We start from the raw sequence: 18,411 nt of genomic DNA on the forward strand, positions 1-18,411 counted from the left end.
CTTTGCCAGGTATATGGCATTTTGATTCAAGTCCTGTGCCTCAAAGTCTCAATTTCCTAACTCCAGCACTTTCCCTCAACCTGTAGACCCTTAACATTAACCAAGGTAATAAAGAATTGTAAATTTTAGCCACAAATGGATATAAAATTAGACTAGTTTAATAAATTTGGAATATATAATATCTGACCCTGAACATCTTGAATAAATAACAAAGCCTTTGTGAAACAGGTTTTTCTGTGGGAAGGCCACAGTTTCCATCTAGCACATTTCATTTGGCTGTGTTCCTTTATAATACAGTACAACCTAAAGAATTTCAAAAACTATTTGCATTTTTATAGGTTATTTGGTTTTCTGGCTACCTCTGTAGATACTTTCCATCTGATTCTACAAAATCTACAAGTTGCCAGAATTTGGGGACCAACCACAGAAATAATTCCAAGCAAGCATGATCTATTTGCCTCTAAGCCAGTGGTTCTTAAAATATAGATCCTGCGTCAACCCTGCATCAGAATTATCCGTGATGCCTGTTTATAGAGTTCAGATTCCTGACAAACCTACCACATCAAAATCAGATCATTTCTGTATTTTGAAAAGGTAACTATCATCAAAAGAAATGCTTCTTTTTTGAGATCCTGAAACTGCAATGCAGAGCTGGTCTTCTCTTTTAAAATAAATGAGGAACAATACCATAATATTAACGGGATGTTTTATGAAACTCAGGTCAATATTTTAACAAGCCTTTAGGAAGGGGGGGGAATATATATATATATATATAGCATTACATAAACAATTGTAAAGTGGAATGTATTTTGAGCAATCATGGATATTTTTTAGGGAGCTTTGAATTTACAGTGGAATTCTACAGGGAAAAGGGGGAGAAAATGCTATATTGAGCTTCACACAGAAGAATTCCATCATATCCGAGATTTAATAGTCTCTCCCCTCTCTATTCCTGTTAAACAGGAAAACTGTGATTAAAGGTAACTTGATATAAAAATATTTAATTGTAGGAGAAGAAAGAATAATAAAATAACACTCTAACATTGGTTGTCAGGGGAGGGGATTTGCTTGACCAAATGAATTAAAATAAAGGGATTAACAGTCATCAAGACTTTTTTTTTGTAAAAAGTTACCTATTTATATAGTAGGTTCGACATAAATTTATTCTGTAATCCAAAAGGCCATGTGTTGACAGGCTTAAAAAAATGTTTTTAGAAGTTACATTACTACCTTGTGAACTCAACCATAACTCAAAAATAGTCCAGAGTAATCCAGGAACAAAAATCAGGTTCTTTGTACCTTACAGAATAAAGCTTTAGAGGCTGTGTGTTAGCCCCTAATGGCTAACATTGTAAGCTTCATTTGTTTGGTTGAAGCTCCCAGAAATGACCTTTACATGAGTTAGTTCCAGAGATTGCTTCACTTGCCACGAAGTACACAGATACTTTAGTTCTGTGCCATGGGCCTTTGGCCCCTTAAAACCTGTACATCCGGGGCGCCTGGGTGGCGCAGTCGGTTAAGCGTCCGACTTCGGCCAGGTCACGATCTCGTGGTCCGTGAGTTCGAGCCCCGCGTCAGGCTCTGAGCCTGGAGCCTGGAGCCTGTTCCTGTTTCCGATTCTGTGTCTCCCTCTCTCTCTGCCCCTCCCCCATTCATGCTCTGTCTCTCTCTGTCCCAAAAATAAATTTAAAAAAAACGTTGAAAAAAAAAAAAACCCTGTACATCCTTTCTCAGGTATGTTTTAAATGAGTATTACATACCGCGCACACAACTCAACCTACGGACATCTAGTCAGCAATTCTTTGCCCGGTATTAAAATTCTGAGTGTAAACTCAGTTAATGAAGACTGTAACCAGTGTTATTTGAGCACCCTGTTCAGGGTGGGGGTACACTGTCATTCCATGTTTCTGGCTGGAGGATCCCTTCTCTCAACGGAGAAACAAGCACACTTTAAAAGTGGCTATGGTGAGAAGTAAGGAATTTTTCTTTAGTAAGAAACACTAAGAAAAAACTTAAGTGCGTTTCAAACATTCTGAACAGTCTAGAGGAGAGAGGGGTTCCGCAACCCAGTTTTGACCTTTTGTGGTAGTAGTCTCTAGTTCTATACACAATAGGTAACTGGCTTACCGTGACTAGGGACACACCTAAGATCCTCTTAAGGGCCCACCACCCACTTTACACTTGAGAACTCTTGAGACCTCTCTCGCGCTCTCGGTGGGGTGGGTTTTTTTGCTCTCGTGAATTCTACCAAGCCGTCCAGACATTTGCCTCGCGTCTGGAAGAGCGAGTTGTGGGTGGCTGCCAGTAGATGCACACTCGTGGCTTGGCCGCTGGCCCAAGCGAGTCCGGACCGGCGTTCGTGTCGCGACAGCTTGCTGCGTCACGGGGCGCCGCCCTCCCGGCGAGGGAGGGGCCGGCGCGCCGTGTCTGTCGGCGCCTCACCCTGGGGTCTCCCGGTAAGCGGTTCTTTCTCTCCGGGGCTAGAAGTCCCGAGGGCCCAGCCGGCCTACGGCCTCTAGTACTGCGAGGACCGAGGAGCGAAAAGAGTCGGCGAAGAAGCGCCGCTGCTTTCCTGCCCACGCCATCTCGGAGGAACGCCAGAAACGCACTTCCGCCGCGGACGAGCGCCCGGGCGGTGTTAGATTGCCTCTGCCAGGACCGCTTCCGCCCAGCGCTTTCTGCGGCACCTGGGATCCAGGGCTTTAGCTTTTTCGGTATTGGGGACCTTATTTGATTTCCTTTCTCCCTTCTATCCTCTCTGCCCGTCGTTTTCTACAAAAAACGGTATAGTGTCACTTCCGGCTTCCCCTGGCCGGCGGTGACGCACTAGCTCAGGCCGTGAGCCGGGAGCAGCCGCCATCTTCCGGAAATGCTAGTGGCGGCCAGGGCGGCCATTGTCCTGTGTGCCCAGAATAGGGGACTGTCCGTATTGCTGGATGCTCTGCTGGGGGGGGGGGGGGGAGGGGGAGGCGGGAGTAACAGTAGCCCTGCGGTGGGACTGACATGTATTTGAGTTCTCACCTCCCCACACTCCTTAACCTGTTGTGTCCCAAGTTTAAAAGGACTTAATCTCTGAGCCTTTGTTGGTTGATCAAATGAGGTAATGCATACAAAACCCTTAGGGACAGTATCGGGCATAGAGTAGTATCTGGCATAAAACTAAAAATAAGGAAAAGCCATGAAGGTTTATTGAGCACCTGTTTCCTCAAGGCATGTTAGTTGTGTTAGGTATGTAGAGTGCTTTTGATTCTTCATCCCCACAGGAATGGCCTTCCAGCGCCTGATAGAGAGGATGTTTGATAGCTCCTGAGTTTGCTTGTATCTCCCACGCAGCCCTTCATGCTTCTAGTTCCTAAGAAAGTTTCTGCTTTTACTTGACCTGCCTGTTGTTGCAGCTCTTTGTACTGGATGAATATTCTGTAGGGATAGTGGACACGCATTGGTTTGATTGTAGCGTCATGTGGATGAAAAGGTAGACTAGCCTCTTCCCAGGTATTTTAGGCCGCTGCCTGACAGCAGGCCATAATGCTTCCCTACACTTGATCCCTTACTATTTGGAACCAAGTATAGAGTGGCCACGGGACGGGATGGGGAAGGTTCAGGTCTTAAAAAAAGAATGAGAGATGCTAGATAATTTTGGTGATAATTTATAAGGGAATAAAAGAATTAAACATACCAAAGATATTATTATCCCTACACAAAATGGAGAGACTTCACAAACTGGTGGCAGACTCATTGGTGATCCACTGAGTCTTGAGAGGTTAAGGAATACTTAGCAACTCAGCCTGGAAGGGAAGAGCTCTAACTTAATTTTCTGGTTAGTGTCTGTTGTCCTTGCAGGACTCAAGTTTTTGCCCCTTCGAACTCTAAGCAACCCATAACTCAAACTGAGTAATACCTTCCAACACCACAATACCCACTGTGGAGTGAAATTATCTGATCCCAACTCAGTTGAACAGTTGGAAGCTCCTTATACTTTAGAACATTTAATTTGTATGTAAGTTAAACTACAATAACAAAAACCAAAATGGAAGACTACTTAAGGATATGGAAGTTATTTTGTAAACTATGACTTAGATGTCTATTCTGTTAGCTATCGCCTCAATTTTCAAAGAGCATAATGTCAGTTTGATAAATCAAAAATATAAACATTTAAAAATCTGGAGTTACCTCTAAAAGACGTTGCCTCTCAAGTTTGAGGTTGAAAATGGTGTCTTCTTCCTTTTCATTTTAAGCTCTTGGGTATGGATTTTTTTTCTTTTAAAAATATATGCATGTTTTACTCCACGAAATTTTAAAAGATTAAAAATTACACTGATGTATATTTTAAGATTTATGTTCATCTTGATTAACCTGTTCTTTCCAAGCTTACTCTCTGCTTCACCACCCAGCAGCAGTCAGAGCAAACAAATTAAACAACTAGCTGAAAGGTACTTTGAATAACAGTATCGAGTAGAAACACATTATGAATTTGCTTAACATAAAGCATGAGTTGTTTTTTGTTTTTTTTTTTTTTTTGTTTTTTGTTTTTTTTGTTTTGTTTTTTGTTTTTTGAGGGAATGAAAACACAGCTTCTTATTTATTATGAAGTACGTCATACTCTTTTTGGGATGGTCTTTTGGCCTGAGTCCACTACTGATTATAGATCTTGAAGCACTGTGGGAACTGCATTACTAAAACAGTTTCAAAGTCAGTTTTTGTGTTTGGCGCCCTCTAGTGCATCATTTTAAGTGACAAAAGCCAGCTTATCCTTGCTGAGCTGTTAGCTGGAAGATAAAATGTGATTTTCCGTTCTCCCTGCGGCACCTGTGGCTGGCTTAGTCAGTAGAGCATGCAGTTCTTGGGCTTGGGGTTGTGGATTTGAGCCCCACGAGGGGCATAGAGACTACTTTAAAAATAAGTAGAAATAAAATAAATTGCATTCCAGTGTGATTGATCTTGCTTTTCATGACATCCTAAGAGATTTACACCTCCTTGAACCTACACATTATTTCTTAGCCATGACACTAGCTAGCCTGTGACCTTGTACCAGTTGCTTAATCTCCAGACTTCAGTTTCCTCATCTGTAAAGTAAGGATGACAATCACAAGAACTGTATACGGTTTCCCTGAGGACTAAGTGAGCCATTACATGTCATATGGATGCCCTGTACATAGGAGGACCTCAATAATTGCTAGCTTTTGAAAATATATAAATAGATCCAGCCAATACTAACCATGCTTGGAGAGAGTATTCAATCTTGACTCATGTGTTACAATCTACTAATTTGGGAATGTGAAGAATGTTAAAGAGCAGTGTGAAAATAAAGAATAAAAGCCTAGGTATGACTCTAATCTCTGGCCCCATCTTACTGAGTCAGTTCATGCCAGTTCTCAAGTCTGGAAACATTTTTCACATTCTTCATGGTGCCTATAATTACACACCCTTAAAAATATTTGTCGTTTTAATGTTGAAGGTAAATGGTTTTATGGCAAATCTTAGAAAATGTAAGATGGAGAGAGAGAGAAAGAACAGTCTAAAAATTTGGAGATGTGGATTCAAACTTTAAGCTGGAAGCTCCAAATTCCTTTTTCTGGATTAGTTTCTGAACAAGCTGTGGACAATATTTGTATGATCTGTGTACAAGTCAGAGAATAATTGATGCTAATTAACCCATGTGACTCAGGATTTACAAATCAATGAGAGTAGTAGGTTCCAGAATGCTCATCCATTCTCATTTAATTCCAGCTTTGCTTAGGCCATACTGCTAAAATTTATTTCCTCCAAGGCACCTGGCAGCCTCAGTTCAGAGCATGCAATTCCTGATCTCTGGGTCAGGAGTTTGAACCCCACACTGGGTATAGAGATTACTGGGGAAAAAAAAAAATTGAATTAAAAAAAACTTTTCTTCTGACACAGTCCGAGAAATAGTTTCTCTTTCCAGACATTGTAGGAGACTACCTGTATTTCTTTGCCTGCATTGACAGACATGGATTTTGATGCTTAACACCTACCTCCTGAGTTCCCCTAAGAGCCCAGTTACCTGAAGAAAAAGCATTGGGTGCTTCTGACTCCCCTAGTCAAGCCCCTCTGGAACTTTTGTTTGGTCTTGCATATAATCAATGTCACCATGCTGGAGTGCCTGATGGCTAATTGGTTGAGCGTCCCCGTTCGGCTCAGGTCATGATCTCATGGTTAGTGAGTTTCGAGCCTGGTGTCGGGCTTTGTGCTGACAGCCTGGAGCCTGCTTTGGATTTTGTTCCTCTCTGCCCCTCCCCTGCTCTTTCTCTTTCTCACTCTCAAAAATAAATATTAAAAACAATTTTTTTTTAAATAAATGTCACGATGCTATTTTTCCTCTGTGTCTACTAGACAAGTCAGTATTGTTTCTCCTTCCCTTCCACTGCCTCAGTGCTACACCAGATGAATTTTCTCATGAACTACCTAACCATTATGGAGCCTCTATTATAAGCTTGGACACTTTGAGGAGTACTTGACATACGTTACTTCTAACTCCCACAACCTCAATCCAGTAGAGGGTATTACTCCTATTTTCCAGAGAAGATCACACTAGGTCACCAGATAAGTGTTAAGAGTCAGACTTCCAACCTGAGTCAGCTTCTAGAGCCCATGGCCTCAACATCACATCGGAAGCACTTTCCAAAAAAGGAGAACTGCGAGTTATGCAACCTTCAAATGTGCAAGGAGAATCTTGCAACTCCCTTCAGGCACTAAGACATCAGTTATGAGACTTCCTCCTTTTCAACAATGCCCACCTATCTAGCCCTGCTGTAATAATTATTAGAACCAGGATGGCTCGCATAGGCTTGGCACCTTGCAGTTTTGCAAGGTTGACCCATGGGGTCTCTCATTGTCTCTTCCAGAAAACCTTTTGCATTCATCATGCACTAAACCTCCAAGCTGGGGCATCAAGTTCTTTTCTGGCCAAAGATTGCATCTGCTATTATTTACCCCATCCCCCAGGGAAGATGCTGCAAATCCCAAGCCTTACAGCTGGGAATATGGAAATCTGGCTTTGCAAGCATATAAAAGGAATCTTGACAAAGAGGGGGAGTGGTGTTCACACACTGGCCTTCCTGGTCATAGCGCATTGGGCAAGGAGTTCTTCCCACCAGAGGTTGTGCTGTGGAGGCAAAGACATGGTTTTGGACGCCAAAACCACATTCAGCAGCCCCGCATCAGGCAGGCCTTCCACCACTTGGGCTCATTCACATATGCCAAGCATGTGGTCTCCTAATTGCTTTTACTCTCTTTAACCACCCCCCCCCCAGCCCTTCCCCCACCTCACCCTTGTCCTTAAATGATTTTCCAGGTTCACACCTTAACCTCATTATAGGATCCCAGTGAATGCCAAGGCTTGCGTGGGTGGAAGATTATAAATCAAAGATTATAAATCAAAGACGCAGACACGGGGGGGGGGGGGGGGGGGGGGAGGCGGTCCCCAGAGGATTCAAGGGCCACAACTTGGAAACAAATGAGCCTCTTTCATCCCAGTGGAATTTTTGTTGTTTTCTAAAGCCTGCTGTTCCAGCAGGGCACTTCACCAGAATCTATGGTTTCTGGAACTTTTAGAAAGCAGAAGCACTATCTGTGTCCATGTGTGTGTTCTCTGCAAGAGTTTCAACAAAACTGGGAGCCTAAAGAAGTTTGACTAAACAAGCCTCAGTTTCTCCCACAGAAAAATAGGTTTCCTATTGGAAAGGCAGCTGAAGCATATCATCAACCATCATTTTCATGGTAACTCAGAAATTTCACGAAATGACAGAAGGGGTCAGATTCGAAAGATCTGACTGTAATTTAAGAAAAATTAAATCCTGTCAGTTCACCATGATCCATGCTAGGGAAGGGTATCCCTAGACAGAATTCCAATGGGACTTCAATTTACATTTGGTAAATGTACATTTAGCCAGATTTCCAAATGTACATTTGGTTCATTTACATTTGGTTTTACCAGGCATTTTGATAGTTGTTGTTTTTATATGAGTGTGTCTGCGGTTCTAGAAATTTACAATTGTTTACAGCAAATAACAAAGCTACTCAGAGAAGATGCTGACAGGGCTGGAATACTGTCCAATGACTTTTTCAACCTCTGGACCAACTCTGCTTCTTGAGGGCTGCAAACAAATTGGGTTTTGCCTCAGAGGAAGGCTTAAATCCTGATGCTGCTGTGTGAGTTTTAGATTCCTTTTTTTGAACACCAGGAGAAATGAAATACCAAGTGCCTTGACCACGGATGGCATTAGAGAATAACCTTGGAAGTTGTGAGGGAATTCTCAGACACATCTAGCATTTCATGAGCAGACTGGAGCTGCTAATTAATTTGGGTTTAGGAGAGCTTCATCAACCCTCTAAGTTATGACATTTTCGATATAGATTATTAAGGGGCTCAGCATGACCCAGGAAGGTCTTAGACTTGAGTCTGTGGCTGGAATCCAGCCCCTGAGCAACTCCATTCAGAAGGGAAGCCTATTTTGTGCTCCCAGGAGAGGAATTTACCATACTGCTGGAGAGGCTGACGGCAAGATAATTTGTTGAGGCAGCCCCTCCTACAAAAACCTTTGGCACCATGTGCACAAATTCTGAACTGGGTAGGGGGAGAGCCCAAGTATCTGTGGTCTGCTGAAAATGCTAGATGAATTTCCACAGCTTTTTCATCATCCTTATAAGCATGTCTTAACTGGATTAAGGACTCACTCTTGATCACTGAAGTAAAATTGGACACTTACACCCATAAACACAAAAAACTTGACTTACTCAGTTACGTGTTCTTTCCAAACAACACATTTGTTTTCAGGCCAGAAAGTTAGAACACGGATTCCAACAATGTGGATGTTGTATATATCAACTTCTACTTGCAACTTAGGCCATATCAAGCTGCAAGGGAAGCTGGGAAACGGGGGGTGATATGTATCTGGCTACAAATTCTGTTATTACGTAAGAAAAGTACAGAGTAGAGAACATCTAGCAGTTTCTACGATTCCCTTCCTATGGTTTTCTGCCCCGAACCTACTTGATTAATCATTCCAAGCATTGAGCTAGAAGCCCATTGAATTCCTTATTTGTAAAAGACATTGAAACTAGAGGCAGTTTTACTCTCTTATTTTTAGATCGCATAGGTAACACATGTTTATTCTTGGGGAGGGTGGAATAGAAAATACAAATCAGCAAGAGTTTTAAGAATTAGCATCCTTATGAAGCACTATACTGTACACCTGAAACTAATACTACACTGCATGTTTACTGGAATTTAAATAAAAACTTGATGGATGGGGCGCCTGGGTGGCTCAGTCAGTTAAGCGTCTGACTTCGGCCCAGGTCATGATCCCACAGTTGGTGAGTTCAGGCCCCGCATCGGGCTCTGTGCTGATGGCTCAGAGCCTGGAGCCTGCTTCGGATTCCGCATCTCCCTCACTCTCTGCCTTTCCCCCACTCATGCTCTGTCTCTCTCTCCAAAAATAAATGTTAAAAAAAAAAAAAAAAAACTTGATGGAAAAAAGAATAAGCATCCTTAGACTCTATCCTCTGGTGATAAGGATGTCCGGATTCTGAGGCCTTTCCTGATAGACTTGTCTGATACAAATGTAGATGTTGAATCTCAGGGTGGGAACTTACATTACATGATGGTGGGAATGATACATGGTCTATGTTACTGTGTGGGCTGGGGTGGGGAGAAGACTTTAAATCTAACCTGCCCTACAGTTGAAAGAGAATAGAAATTGAGAAGCTTGGGTTTTAGTTCTACCTCTTAGTTGACCCCTTTGTGACCCTGAGCAAGTAACAAATTCATAATGTTTCCATTTCCCCATCCATACTATGGAAACTTAAATATTTTCTCAATCCTCATTACAAGATAGTTCTAAACATCAGGTCTTGCTGCATTCCTTCAAATACTCTTGGGTGCCCTCTGCATAACAGGTGTTGAGAATAAGACAGACATGTTCCCTGACCCCTCCCCTGGAGTGGAATCTAATGGGTGACACATAGCAAAATCTTTCGAGGACTATGAGCTGGGATTACTATCCAGGAGTGCCTACTAACCATCATAGTGTTCCTTGGCCCTTCACACCTCTCGCCAAGGCTAAAGTGGAGGAAGAGGTAGGAGATAAAGCTGTCAGATGGGAGGATGTGGTCTGGCCTGGGCAGGCTGTCATTTTCTTCTCTACCTCTCCTCCAAACCAAACCACCAAACCAAATATCCTACTAATCAGCATTTTTAGTTACACCTACTCTTCTCTGTGCTCCACCTTCTGACAGGGAAGTAGGAAAATAGAGATTTACAGAAGTTGGTAAAAACTAATGTCAGAAGGCAGAGTTCCATTTCTAGATCCAAGAAAAACTTCCTGTTTTGTTAAGACCCGTCTTAGGAGCGGAAACTAGCTCACTCAAATGGAAACCACAATGAATAATTTCACTGATTTGTACCGTATGTTAAGCAAGCCTAAAATCCCAAGAGAAGGTTGTGAATAAGAAGAGAAACTACCAGAAGGGAACTGTCAGATGTCAACCCCCCACTGACTAGAGCTCCTCCTCACTTCCTCTTTCACCAGTCCCTGAAAAACAGTGACCCAACAATGGCGCAGAATGACTTTGGGGAGTACATGACGCAAAGGCAGTCTGGCAAAGCCTCAGGGGCTTGTTCAAGAACTGCATAGCTCAGATTGCTCATCCTCTCTCCAGATGGAGTTTCCTTTTCTACAAAAAAGATCTAGAAGAGCAGCTTTATTAGCCTAGCCTGTGCTGCAATTAACAAATTAAGTCCAGAATCTTCGCTTAACACAGTAAAATGCATTCTTGCTTTCAGTACATGATGGATGTGCGTTGGTGGTGGAGACCACAGGATCCTGCTCAAGAACTCTGGCTGATAGAGGCTCTGACATTTGGAGCTGTATCACTGGAGTCTTAGGTCTCCAGCATCCTGGCAATAGAAAAAGACAAGGCATGGGGAATTCATACATGCTCTTCTGTGTTTCAGCCTGGAAGTGACCTGTGTCACTCCTGTCTCAGTGGCTGGACAGAACAAAGTCTGGAGGGTTTGGGATTGATGGAAAAATACAAAGATATTGCTGAACAATAAATGCCTCTGCCCTAGCAGCACTTTAAAGCCAAGTGCATGCTACAACATGTAATGGCAGCTCAGAATCCCAGACCATGAAAAAGATCATGTGAGTCCAAATCTGCTGAAATGTCTCATCTAAACATCTTTCTTCTTAATAACTTCCTGAGTGTCTAACAGGCAGCTCTCAGGTCAAAAACAACCTGCCCCATTTAAGGTGAGTTCTACATAAGGGTTTTACTTCAACCCACTTGACACCCTCACACTCCCCCCCACCCCGCCCCCACACCACTCCCATTTTTTTATTTACCTAATTAGCTAGCCTCATAGTGTTGTTGGGAAACTGACATAGCTTGGTGTCCCTGGTCAGTCACTGGAATCAAAGCGGAGTTTTTAAAAATCATGGAATTTTAAACTATTCAGATTCCATGAAAATGGCAACATAAAGCTGGAAGACTGTTCTCTGAAAGACTATTGACCAAATTGTTTAAAATGTATTAAGAGTCAAGCCTACTCTTGCTGTTGACTCATGTCTGATTCTTGTCCATTGTTTTTATGCCAAGGGAGGATGCTCTGTATTCACCATCATTATCGATCATATATACTTACAAATCACACACACATGCATGCATGCTCATGAATGAACTTGTATGCCCTTGCCGGGGGGCAAGAAGTTAAGTGACAGCATATCCAGGATTTGAATTTCTTTGCCTTCTCCCCCTTGCTCCTTGCTCTGGGGACCTTCTGCAATCCACCAGAAAGGCAGGAAAGAAGCAAGGGAAATACAGCTCAGTTTGGGGGGTGGGGGGGGGTGGGTAGACTGACTTCACAGGGTGGTTCTCCACCCATTTGTTTTACTTGGCCTGATTGGGAGCTGTTTTGGGACTTAGGCGGTTCTCCAACCACGAGGCCCTTTCCAGACCTGATTTTGCCTTGGAATGACACATCATCCTCCCTTCCAATGTAGCAATTGTAAATTCCTGCCTGGGGAGCAGCAATTGCTTTCAATTACACACTATTTGAATAAAACAGTATGGGATTAACAAGGCCCCATTGTTCTACAATCCTCTACTGAAACTTGCTATGGCAATTTCTGGTGAGGCTGTATTTCCCTGCCTAGCACTGGACTCTGCAAAGGAAACATTTCCCACACTTTAATTGGTCCTTTTTAGTTGTATGTAATAAAAACCTCTGGTTACCATTTTACCAACAACACTGAACAGGAAGAAATAATGCTGCCAGGTTTTCTTGGTTCACTTTTTTCTCTTCCTTTCCTTCTCTTTGGCATCTCTACTAGAATTCCTCAGGTGAGTGAACTTAAATATCGCTTCATGACTGATACGTACACGTGAAAATACACACACTGTACACACATGATTTAGGGTTCCCTCCTTTACATTGTGTGTATATGCTATTTTTAAAATAGATCTCAGGAGGGGGAGGTGGCTAGCTCAGTCAGCGAAGCACGCAACTCTTGATTTAGGGGTTGTGAATATGTTGGGTGTAGAGATTACTTAAACATAAAATCTTTAAAAATACAAAAATAAAGGGACACCTGGGTGGCTTAGTCGGTTAGACGTCCAACTCTCGGTTTCGGCTCAGGTCATAATCTCATGGTTCATAGGATTGGGCTTACCTCGGCTCTGTGCTGACAGCCTGACAGCATAGAGCCTGCTTGAGATATTTCTCTCTCTCTCTCTCTCTCTCTCTGCTCCCCTCCCTACCCCCACCCCCGCAGCCTCCCCCCCCAAAAAAAAACATTTTAAAAAATTAAAAATAAATTAGACCTCAGGAACACAGAATGAAAATCAATAATCGTCTCTGGTTTATGACCCAACTCTTATCATTGGTCTGGAAATGCGATTATAAACATGTTTTTATAACTCAAGGAAAAAATTTACATTTACTCTAGTCCATTAATAAAACCACACACACACACATTTCTTGCTCATTCACTTCATACTCAATAACCAAGAATAAATCAGTATTTACTTTCTAACCAAAATTGTTTAACAGAACCAACCAAAAGGGAATGTTTTTATAAAGAAAGGTTGTACTCATAAAAGTGTTGAGCCCACAATAGGATTTACCTACAAAATAGGCCTTTATAAAAGCTTCTGACTCAGTGAATGTGAAACCAATAAATCAGAGCTACAACAGCATCTTTTCTAGCTGGTTTTAGGCCAGTTCAATCTAATAAAGCTCATAAACATAGAAAGCCAGTGTAAAGCCAAAATTACTCCTGAGAATGTTTTATATTCTGTTAATAGATAATCAAATTAAATCTATGCAAATGCTGAGTGAAATTTTTAATTACTTATTTATATAAAACTTTAGACCCACATAATTGTCACTCCAAAAAACATTATTTTTTATTTTAAGATCTTTTGTTTTAAATAATCTCTACTCCCAACGTGGGGCTCAAACCTAAAACCCCAAGATCAAGAGTCACACACTCCACCAACTGAACCAGCCAAGTGCCCCAACAGCACATTTTTAAAATAGGCTTTGATGAAATTCACTAAGTAATCATCTTTACCCATTTGTTCCCAAACCATCTTCTCTGATCTTGTACCGACACTGAAATTTTGGTGCCAGAAGGGAGTTGGATGCTATTTCAGATATAGTTATAAGAAGTATGATAGGAGTGCCTGGGTGTCTCAGTGGGTTAAATCTCTGACTCTTGATTCGGGCTCAGGTCATGATCTCACGGTCATGAGATCGAGCCCCAAGTGGGGCTCCACACAAGGTGTGGAGCCTGCGTAAGATTCTTCCTCTCCCTCTGCCTCTACCCCCCTCTTAAAATTTAATTTTACAAAAGAAGTATGATAAATTATTTTCTTAATCACCAGATGACCATGAAGTCAACTTAAAAAGCCAAGTCTATAATCCACACTGAAAGGAATAATCTATAAATATTTTTAATCCAGAAAATATGAGCCACTTTCTCCAATTTTTCAAACCTCAGACTTCTTTGAAGGCTTTCCTCTTAGAAAGAAATAAAAAGAGGGGCGCTGGATGGCTCAGTTGGTTAAGCGTCCAACTCTTGATTTTGGCCCAGGTCATGATGTCACAGTTTGTAGGATGGAGCTCCATGTCAGGTTCTGCGCTGACCGTGGGGAGGATGCTGGGGATTCTCTCTCCCTCTCTCCCTGCCCCTCCCCATCTCTCTCAAAAATAAGTAAACATTTTAAAATCATAAAAAGAAATGGTTGTGGCTACTGTTAATTGCATCAGCAAAGAGAGCTCATTCCTTTAGAGAACTCATTTCAGAGTTAAAGCCTGGATGAAATCCTGTGACACACAACTGAAGTTAAGGAAGCCTTATATGGACACTTGTCCAAAGGCAGCAGAAACAACAAGCTTACTAAGCTCAAAGCAGAGGCCAAAATCGCGCAGGGATTTGTACAGGAGCAATAGATATTTGGAACTGTACCATAAAGAGATGTTCAACGAAAATCTTAGGAGCAAGTAGAAAACCAGTTTAGAAAAACTGCCACCTATCCCAGATGTTGATCCCCACCCCCTCCCTGTGAGCAGAGCATGCCTACACACAAGTGAGCAGGAAACAAATGACAGGAAATTTGCAGCGTAAGCTTACAGGCTTCTGGCAGCACAGTTTATAACAGGGTTCAAGTATTCAGGGTTGCTTCTAAATTAAAAGAAACAAACAAGTCCCAGTTTGAGCCTGAAACATTTTAAACTTGGTGAATGATTTGGGGAAATTCCACGAAATCTGCAGGCCAAGTAATTTTACTTCTTCTTACATTCAAGCCTTTCCATTTCATTTTTCTCCAGAAGTTGTTAAAAAGTGGTGTAGACCACTGAGAAAGAGGCAGGAGCTCTCTTTTCCAAGAGCATACCAGGTTTGATCAGAGATACATGTTTTTCTTTAGGAAAAGGCTTTTTATTCCAAGCTCAAGCCCTTATCACTGTTGACGAATATTCTTGCTTCTATCTCCCTCAAATGGTTGTGCACTGACAGCTGGTCTCCCTGGCCATCCGATGACCACATTGCTAGAAGCTGTGCTCAGAGTGCTGGAGTCACTGGTGGCCAGGACTGGTTGGGCTGGTAATGAGCTCCTGAGCTACAGCAGGGCTCTGAGTGCTCACAAGGTCTCCCACATCACAACTTTTTCTCCCCTTCCTTCCTTTACTCCACAGCCACCTTGTGCCTCAGTTTCCCTCATTAGGACTGAAGACCTGCCCCTTAGCTGGGGTGTAATTACCCTGTCTTGCTCTTTGCCAGCTTTTCTTTCCACCCTTGCCCTGGACGGTGGGACTCTGCTGGAGTAAGTCAAATGCTCAAGAGCCATGACTTTGTTCCACCATCTAGATACAATTATTCCCTGCTTCCTTTGCCCCCTGAAGGTACTGAGAATTGCCTGAACCTGATCCTAGCTTGCCTTGTCTAGTGAACCCACCTGATTATCTTTTCCAGAACCAGCCTAGGCAAGCCAGTTCCCCTGCCTCCCTCTTCCCACCAGCTGACACTGTTAAAATGCTGATGATAACAGTAATTAATGTTAGGAGCTTAGTCTATCTCAAACTGTCTTAGGTGCTTAATGTACTTAAATTTATTTAGTAGTGACTAGAATACTTGGAAAAATGGATGCTGGGAGAGGTTGAGTGATTCATTCAAGATCACCCATAGAGGAAATAACACAGCTAGAATTTGAACCTAGATCCTTCTGATGCCAGGTATATTTCTGTTCCCAATCCTAATGTATGGGCTTTTCCTCCACACCAAGCAATTGTCAGCCACCAGCTAGATGTCCTACAATCCAACTCAATTCTGACACAGTCTACCTGGAAATAGCATCATATCCCACAGGTTAAGGATTCAGTCCTGCGAGAATGCTCTCCTCCCCTCCCCCTGCCCTGCCACCTTTAGATGACAATCACAAGTATAGGTTGTCACTTGTGCTTCTGACCAACTATATATAGATTGGAAGTTCCAACTACCCCCTCCTTGTGTTCCATTAGTTTGCTAGAGTGGCTCACACAACTCAAAAAAACATTTTACTTACCAGATTTTGACTTATTATGTAACTCAGGAACAGCTGGATAGAAGAGACACATAGGGCAAGTAGGGGGAAAAGATGCAGACCATCCATGCCCTCTCCGAGCACCGCTCCCCTCAAAACTCCTCCTGCTTAGCCAGAAGCTCTCTGAACCCCATCCTTTTGGGTTTTTATGGAGGCTTCGTTACTTAAACATGATTGATTACATCATTAGCCACTGGTGATTGAACTCAATCTCCAGCCCCTGTCCCCACCCCTTAAATCAAGGTGGGTGGGACTGAAAGTTCCAGCTTTCTAATCACTTGGTTGGTTCTGGCAACCAAACCTCATCCTTAGGTAGGGATCCCAAAGTCACCATGTTAATATAACAAGACACCCTTCTAGATCTTACTGCTTAGGAAATTCCAGGGGGATTTGGAGCGCTGCATCAGGAATGGGGCCAAAGACCAAATATATTTCTTACTGTGAATTGCGATATCCCACCAGCTAGGTACTCTTTTTTTTTTTTAATGTAACAATTTTTTTTATCTTTTTAATTAGAGAGAGAGAGTGTGTGTGTGTGTGTGTGTGTGTGTGTGTGTGTGCACGGGTGGGGGAAGGGCACAGAGACAGACACAGAATCTGAAGCAGGCTCCAGGCTCTGAGCTGTCAGCACAGAACCCAACATGGGGCTTGAACTCACGAACCCTGAGATCATGACCTAAGCCAAAATTGGATGCTCAACCAACTGAGCCACCCAGGTGCCCCCCACCAGCTAGGTACTCTTAAACATGGGCCAAGTGTTGTCAATATTCACTTTGCCTCCACGTCGTTCCCAGACACTCTATGTTTGGGGTGGGAGGTGTGGGGGGGGTCTCTGGGGCTGTGCTAAATCTCAACTCTGCTGCCTCCCAGCATCGAATGGAAAGGGCAGATTGTTGCTCTGCCTCTCATATCCATGCTTCCACTACTCCAGCTGGCTCCTGCCAGTAGACAAGGCTTATTGGTGATGACTGAACTTTACACCTGAGTGCGTCACCCATCAGCGCTGAGCCTATGCAGGTTTCCCTGGGATCTAGGAAGCCCCATATCTTAGGGTTCTGGCCCAAGCCTTTAATTTCCCTGTTTATAACGGAAGCTTAGAGAAGTGAAGCAACATATCCCATATCACGCAGCTAGTTAATGGCTGGGCCAGGACTGAGGTGTCATGGCTTGGGTTGGAAACAAGGAAAGAGTCCCATTTCACAGTAGACCTTCTGATGGCAAGGTAGATGGCTTGAATGTGTGACTTTCGCCTCTGTGTCTTAATCTCTGACATGGAGCAGCAAAGGAGACCTAACTAAAAGGATGATGGGGCACCTGGGGGGCTCAGTCGGTTAACATCTGACTCTTGATTTGGGCTCAGGCCATGATCTCATGGTTCTTGAGTTCGAGCCCCACACCCAGCTCTGTGCTGACAGTGCAGATCCTACTTGGGATTCTCTCTCTCTCTCTCTCTCTCTCTCTCTCTCTGCCCCTCCCCCATTCTCTCTCCTTCTTTCTCTTAGAAATAAGTAAACATTTTCTAAAAATAAAAAATAAATAAAAGGATGACAAATGTTGCTTACAAGGAGCAAATTGTTCTGCAGGAATTGTTGCTATGACTCATCATTGGCAAGGACCAGGACATTGTGATTCCATTACCACTCTGGAAACCAGAAAGGTATTCATAGAAGTATTCACAAATTGAGATCTAATTTATGCCACAAGACCAATAAGAATAGCAAGTTTAATTGAGCATTTACTACACACCAGCGACTGCTCTAAAGTAGGCATTTTATATGTATTAACTAATTGAATCCACCTTATCCACCCTAGCAACCCTAACCTTATCAGCCTCATTTTACAGGTAAGGAGGCTGAGCCACAGAGAGGTCAGGTAACTTGCTCAAGATCACACAGCTAGGAAGAGGCAGAACTAAGATCTGGAGAAATATATATTTGGTCTACCTCTAGTATCTGCACTCCTAACCCCTGCACCAGACTGGCTTTCATGGGATATGGAGAATGGAAGTTTTTGAAAATACTCAGAAAGACACGGAGATTTGAATTTTTTGGTTCAGGACGAAGAGCAGGAACCAGTTATCACAGACATCCATATTCCTAGGTTCAAGGTTTACCTGCCCACGGACAGATCATGTATGAGCGTGATAGCCTACAGTTAGCTTTTCAGAGCTCTTCACTTGGCTTGGCTTTTTTCACTGTTAGGAAACTGTTATCTAGCCCCATGTGGCTTCTGGGCCACTCTCAGAGTGCTATAAAGTCCCTTCATTTCCTAGGTGAAGGTTCAGAGCAGATAAGGTGCACAGAAACAGAG

General features: G+C 42.8%; 1 long non-coding RNA gene across 1 annotated transcript; it reads right to left on the reverse strand.

Annotated features, from left to right (window-relative positions):
- Nucleotides 1-2,143: 2,143 nt before the first annotated feature.
- Nucleotides 2,144-16,225, reverse strand: LOC123383851. The gene is made up of 2 exons (XR_006594134.1): nucleotides 16,084-16,225; nucleotides 2,144-3,417 (listed from the first exon to the last, which is right to left on the reverse strand). It is a non-coding gene; the product is annotated as an uncharacterized LOC123383851 (long non-coding RNA).
- Nucleotides 16,226-18,411: the final 2,186 nt, after the last annotated feature.

This window comes from Felis catus, chromosome A2, assembly GCF_018350175.1.
Source record: "Felis catus isolate Fca126 chromosome A2, F.catus_Fca126_mat1.0, whole genome shotgun sequence".
Lineage (NCBI taxonomy): Eukaryota > Metazoa > Chordata > Mammalia > Carnivora > Felidae > Felis > Felis catus.